We start from the raw sequence: 7,447 nt of genomic DNA, 5'->3' as shown, positions 1-7,447 counted from the left end.
CAGCGGCCATGGCTCACGGGCCCAGCCGCTCCGCGGCATGTGGGATCTTCCCGGACCGGGGCACGAACCCGCGTCCCCTGCATCGGCAGGCTGACTCTCAACCACTGCGCCACCAGGGAAGCCCTCAAAGCCCTTTTAGATTGGATACCTCACTTCATTCTCTCCTCAGTTTTGGGAGATGGATAAAGCAGGATTTATTCAATCAATCATTCATCTACTCAACTCATGTTTACTGGATGTCTACAGTGGACGCCTGGCACTTTTCCAGGTCTGGAAGATACAAAGCATTGACTAAAACGAATCAAGTTCCCGATCTCATTGAGCTTCTGAGAAAAGAGAAGAGAAAAAGACAATAAGCAAATGTGAACAAATACAGAATATATCAGATGGGATAGGTGGGGATAAAAGAAAACAAAAGTAAGGCAAGGTAAGGGAGACAGACAGTCATTGGGGAGGGCTATACTGTTTTCTATAGGGCGGTCTCTGATGAAGGGATATTTGAGCAAGACCCAAGGAGCTGAGATCCGAGATGAGCACATGCCTGGCGAGAGAGGCTTCCAAGGGCTCAGAAGAAATATTTAGGCAGGAATGTGACTGGCTTGTTAGAAGACCAGCAAGGAGGCCAACGTGGCTGTAGCAGAACAAGCAAGGCAGAGAACAGAAGGAAATGAGGTCAGAGAGAGAAGAGCGACAAGACATATAAGGCTCTGCTGCGCACTGCAAAGGCTCGGGCTTCTTGCCTGAGTGAGTGGGAAGTCTTTCCACAATTTTCAGCGGAGTAACATGACCTGACTTACATTTCGAAAGGGTTACTCTGTCTGAGACTGCGCCCTGCCCCCAGTATCCGTTCCCTCTTTCTTGCATAATGGCTTGCAAATTTCTAGCAGGCCACATGCCATCCCAGAATAAAGACTATACTTTCTAGCTTCCCCTTCAGGTAGGTGTAGCCACATGACTAAGTCTGTGGGTGGTATGCAGAAGTATGGTATGGTGCTGCAAAAAATCATGCCTAAAAGACAGGCAATTTGTACCTTTGGACCCTTTTCTTTTTTCTCTGTCCTTCATCCTCTGCCTGGAATGCAGATGTTATGGCTGGAGCTCTAGCTGCGACACTGGACTGTGAAGACAAGGCCCACCCCTCTGGATGGGATAGCAGTGAGTTGGAAGAAGCTTAAGTCCCCAAGGACTCCATGGAGCAGACTCATACCTGCCCATACAGGCCACCTCCAGACATTTATTTTGTGTCTCTGTTTCTGGCAGTTGAGCCTAATCCTCAATGGTATAATTTTACCCTGCCACGGTGTAGAGAATGAACTATAAGGGGGACAAAGGCAAAAACAAGGACACTCTCTTTTCCTGAGTGAGAACCCGGAGGCTTGAAGAAGTGAACCGAAGCACATTAGGACTGTGGTTAAAAGCACGGGCTTTTAAAGTAAACAAACCCACCTGTATTTAAACCCACCTGCCTCCAGCACTTCGGAGCCTTGTTACCTTGGACATGTTCCTTGGCCTCTCCAAGCCCTTCATTTCCTCACCTGTAGTGTGGGGATGATAATGATACCTACCTCAGACTGTGATTGTGAGGATTACATGAAATAAATGATGTGAAAAGACTTAACACGGCTGGGCACAGAGCTGGACTCCTCACCTGCTGGTTCCCTGTCGCTTCTCCTCTTCCATCTTCCCACACCTCCCGCGCATGCCCAGGAAATCGCACTCCTTCCAAGATGAGTGTACATCCCACACAATTAGGAGGAAATGCTTTGTTAGTAAGGGAGGTGGAGGAGAGAGAGGGGAGAAAAAGAAGCCTTAGCACACAGAGATGATGGACTTTCAGGCCCTCAGGAGCTCTCCGTTCCCAGGAGGAAATGTCAGTTGTGGCCCTGACGGTGCTGAAAGATCTAAGGAAAGGAGGCCAGCAGTTCAGCCTTCCGCCTGGGGTCTGGCGACGTTTTCAGTGCTCCACGCTGTTCCCTTTCTGAGCCCCTTCTTTTCTGTCCCTTTCTCTCTCGCCTCTTCTCCTTCCTCTTCCAAAATACAAATAGGAATAGTGGAAAGCTTGGTAGATCATCTGGTTTTCCGGCTGTGTTTCCTCGGAGTGACTGGATTTTTCACTGGCCGGACAGGGGCAGGATGTTTTGAAACTGTGTGGAGAGCAATCTCTGGGTGTTTTCTTCATCTGAGTACTGGGGTTTGGAATGCAAAGCAGAAACTACATGTTTCCTTTTTGGTAGCAGATTCTCTTCCTAATTATGTTTTGCTCAGGCTAATATTAAAATGAATTGGCTCCCTCCGACCACAATACATGTAATAATAACAGGAAATGTCCCCAAATCACACAATAATAAAAACAGAGCTGGAGGGGAAGCAACAAGACTCTTGAGAATATTTTGCTGCTATGCTTTTCCAGCCCATCTCATCCCATCCCATCCCATCCTATCCCATTTATCTGTCTACCCATCTATTCATGAATTCAGAAAACTGTTATATCTAGTGAAACTAATGGAGAGCTTGAAAAATTCAACTTTTATTCTTATATTAGAAATTTCTGAAATATCAAATCCAAAAATTGGAAAAAAGATAGGCATGTCAGGTTCTGTATAATGACTTAGAGTGTTGGCCTAATACAACTCTTTGGAAGAAAGGTTGAGTGGAAATAATACACTTCCATTAATTATAATTTACACTGAAGGCTCTGATAAGTCCTGTAGAAAAAGCAACCTGTCTAGATTTGTCTAACCTAGTGAGGCCCAAATTTATTTGACCATGGAAATTTCTTTTCCTTTTTTTATGACTACTTGATGAATTTTGGAATTAGGATTACAGAATACAAATTTTTCAAGGTCTTTTTGGTTCTCAAGGGAGTGCTCTACTTGTGTCCTGAATGCTGCCTCCTGGGCACCTGGCCGTAATTTAATATTCCTTAATTCTGTTAACTAGTTGTTTAGGCCTCCATAAAGAGGCTACTCTCTTAACAATAGTATATTTTATTCATCAATATACTTAATTCAACCAGAAATTTGACAGGTAAAATGTCTTTGCCTTTGCAAGCTGATAACCATCATCTTGACCATACCTGATCAGGTATACATTCAGAAGGAGGTAAAGGGGATATCTAAGCTCCAAGGCACTTGCTTCCCTTCCCTCCCAGCATAGAAAGTCCTTGGTCTCAATTCTACCACAGGATGGAAACTCAGGCCAGTTCACTTCACAGTACACATAGCCCCTCTTTGTCAAAGAGAGAGATAAGAACCAGTAATGATCTCTTCACTTACCTACATCTGGGGAGTGGAGGATCCATTGTAAATCCACCGAGGACTCACAGAGTGAATGCACGGATGACGAGCCTAACCTGTATATGTATTAAATGAGGTGACAGAAGACAAGGCCTAGGTCAGAGTTCAGGGAAAACCAGGCTGAGCATGCTCAGTGGGTCCAGGTTTATTCAAGATGCTTGGTACTCACCAAGCAACCATCACTGAGCATGTCTGATTAATGACAATTACCAAGAGGAATCACTCACAGTACCAAAGCCCAGCTAAGCCCAAAAGGGGTCAGCCCTTGGACACAAAGGCTTTTTATTACATGAGACATCTGTTCCAATCTCTGTTGCCAATTACGTCGTCATTAGACTCAGCCAACACTTGTTGATAGCAGAGATGCCATTGAGAGGAGACATTAACACCTTTACCGCCAACAGTAAATCAGGGGCCACTCCAGTTGTCTGTGAGAATCTGCAAAAACACCTCCGTCTGGCCTTTCCAGCTCGGGGTTCTCTCTAGCCCTCTGCTCCTGGAGTAATGGACATCCGGAGGGGCTGTCTAAATACCCAGGTGCTGTGGGATCAGTGAGAGCCTCCAGGGCAAAGATAATGAGCTCCAGGGAGAGTCTGATACTGAAACATTTATTTTTTTTTCCTTTCTAAAACAATGCATACATTGAGTAGAAAATCTAGAAAACTACAGATAATCAAAGGGAAGGGAATAAAGATCACCTAGAATGTCATAATCCTAATATATCTCTTGCTAACCTTTTTTATCTGCCTTGGCTTTTCATTTCTATAGAGTTGAAATTATGCTGTTCCTGTAAAAAAAAAAAAAAAGAGAGAGAGAAAAAAAGCCTTTGCTTTCTGCCACTCTGGCGACACTGCCCGGAGTGTATTTCCCCAGACAGGCTGAAATAATTGCTTCACTTTGTCATTCTTCTATTCCCGTGCTCTGCTTTATTCTCCTTCAATGCACTACATTACCTGATGTCCTATTACAGAGTCGTCTGTTTATTATGGGTGATCCCCACTGCAATTTAAACTCCAAGAAGACAGCTTGTGTGATCAGGAAGCCTTCTTGGAGGAAGAGACATTTGAGCAGTAAACCAAAGAAGGCAAGGGAGCTAGTCATCAGAGTACCTGGAGGAAGAACATTTTTGCATTCACTACTGAATTTCCACAACCTGGAACAATGCCTGGCCCATAACAGGTGCTCAATACATATTGGTTAAATGAGTGAATAAATATTTTTTGGTAACCTGCATTTTTTCCCTTTAACAATATTGTACAGAGCCTTCAGGGTCACTAAATATTCTTCAGCGTACCACTCTTTAAGACTACATCATCTTCCACACTATGGCTCTATTATAATGGGTTTATCCAACCCTCTATGGTTGAACATTTAGGTTGAGCTCCCCCATGCCCTCCCCCCATTTTTAAACACATGTAGGGCACTGAAAGTATTGATGAAATGATTTAGCTAGGCTGGGCAAAATTTGACCTTGAAAACTCAGTTGGAGGCTTGAACTGGGGGAAACAGTCATTAGTAAGCCCTTGACCAAACAAGGAATTTAAATTCCTCTGTTGGAAAAGGTGGAGAAGGTGAGGACACCTGCCTTACCGGCTGGATGGGCCACATCAACCTTGGTCAGTGATGTGACAGTCACCTCACAAGTACTTAGGACTTACAGAAAAGAAGTACAGAGAGTATGGATGTGTACCAGGCTGAACTGTGTCTCCCCGAAATTCATATGTTGAAGACCCAACCCTCGGTAGCTCAGAATGTGACTATATTTGGAGACAGGGTCTTTAAAGAGGTGTCAATAATTAGGATAAAAAGAGGTCATGGGGGGGGGGTGTCCTAATCCAATCTGACTGCTGTCGTTATAGGAAGAGGAAATTTGGACACAAAAAGAAACACCAGGGATGTACACAGAGGGAAAACCATGTGAGGACACAGGAGAAGGCGGCCACCTACAAGCCAAGGAGAGAGGCCACAGAAGAAACCAAACCTGCTGAAAACTTGACCTTGAACTTCTAGCCTCTAGAACTGTGAGAAAATAAGTTTGTGTTGGTTAAGCCACCCAGTCTATAGCATTTTGTTACAGCAGCCCTAGAAATTAATACAATAGATAAGTGCAATGATGTTACAGTGCCCCTGAAAACATATACTTAGACTTCCTAAGTATACATTTTATTGCATATCAAAGGTCAAAATTTTCTATGTAAACTTTTCTGAAATTAAAATAGAACTCATTAGGGGCATATGAATCGATAGATGAACATCTACTTTACATGCAACTTTTTCTTGAGTGTTTCATCTTTAAAAAATTAAACAAAAATTAATGTATAAGTCTCAAAGAAATGGATGTGAATTTCAAAAAACTGGTCATTTTTGTGCCCCTCAAGGGTATATTTCATTTCCCATATTCTATATCCAACTACTTAGCTCTTAATTAATTATTTTGACTAAAATTTAGCAAGTACTTAGTATGGGCCAGTTCCTGGGGGTCTGACAGTGAGTGAGACAGATGCCTCCCTGCTATCATGGAACAATCTATTGAGGGAAAGAGTTATAATAATAAGCAATTAAAACAGGACATCTCCTACTGACAGAGGAAGGCTTCATCTCCTAAGTAAGAGGTAGGCAAACTTTTTCTCTGAAAAAGGGCCAGGAAGTAGATAGTTTCAGTTTTGTGGGTCATATGGTCTCTGTCTTAGCTTCTCAACTTGTAGAGTGAAAGCAGCCATAGACGATATATAAACAGTGAACAGAGCTGTGTTGCAATAAAACTTCAATTATAAAAAGAGGATGCAAGCCAGATTTGACCCAAGGACCATAGTTTTCCCACACCTACCCTTTGTTCTACACTGGATGATGGCTTGACCACTTTTTCAGGCCAACATAGAACATCTATGCATAAATGTACTGTCAAGTGAGGTGTGTCCAGGAAAGTGTGGATAGATCCTTGGGCGTTGTATAAAGAGAACACACGATCCTGTAGGATCTGTCCGAGACCCCTAAATACACAGAACATGAAATCATATATCCCAGATGGCTCTGCCGAAAATACAAGGTCTTTTCATCCAAGCTTACGGTGCGGTCCCCCCTTCCCCCATCTCTTTAGAACACGGGGCACCACCATTTCATATAATTCAAGCAGCAATGCCTGGCAGTCGTACCTAATGTTTGGGGCTAGGCTGGCAGCCTCTGAGTATGACTGTCCTCCATTAGAACTTATTCATGCTTCCTATCCAAGTTTCCAGAGCCTTCACTCTCAAAACAGTCCTTCTTAGAAACCATGGTTTGTGGCCTAAACTGCATGTACCACACCCTGAGGTAAAACTTCCAGGCCACATTAAAACATGGGTGTGCCCAACTTCCAGAAATTTCTATGGAGAGTTGACCCACCTGTCTATAGATGTGGCACATGGCCTTCAATCTTATAATTACAGGCTCTCTGAAACACTCATGTTCTGGTATAAGAAAGAACACAGTTCAGAATCACAGGGAGCTGGGTTACAATCATGAGTGAACTTATGAATATAATTCCACATAAAATATTGCCAAACTAGAAGAATAAGGTGTAAAACATAGAGGACAAATGGCTCTTTATGACTGAGGAAGACATTCACATATTCAACAAATATTTATCCACTGCTTGCTATGAGGCAGGCACTGCTCTAGGTGCCGGATGAGAAAAAAAATCAGTGCCCTCGTGGAGATGACAGTCTATATCCAGAAAAGCTTCCCAGTAGAGGAGACATCCGAGCCGGGAGGGGCCTCTGTACTGCACATTCACACCACAGTCTTTGTCAACGGCACCCCCGGAGGAGGTGTGAAGTGGAACAACCTGTGGGGTCTTACCTGGTGACCGTGTCTTGAATCTTGAAGGACTAGGATTTGGGTAGGTACGGAAGAGGAAGGAGGGCAGTCCAGGTAGAGGGAAAGAGTACATGTAAAGGTATCAAGAATCATTTATTTAGTGCCCACTGGGCACATGACTCGAAGCCCTTGGGGCTACGAAGAGGTAAATTCCTGTGACCTGCATTATAAAACTGCATCACTCCTTCAGTCATAGAATTAAAAATAGTTACTGAGGGCTTCCCTGCTGGCGCAGTGGTTGAGAGTCCGCCTGCCGATGCGGGGAACATGGGTTCGTGCCCCGGTCTGGGAAGATC

This window comes from Physeter macrocephalus, chromosome 6 (genome assembly GCF_002837175.3).
Source record: "Physeter macrocephalus isolate SW-GA chromosome 6, ASM283717v5, whole genome shotgun sequence".
Classification (NCBI taxonomy): Eukaryota; Metazoa; Chordata; class Mammalia; order Artiodactyla; family Physeteridae; genus Physeter; species Physeter macrocephalus.
The sequence above is the reverse complement of the archived record's forward strand: the minus strand, read 5'-3'. Positions refer to the sequence as shown.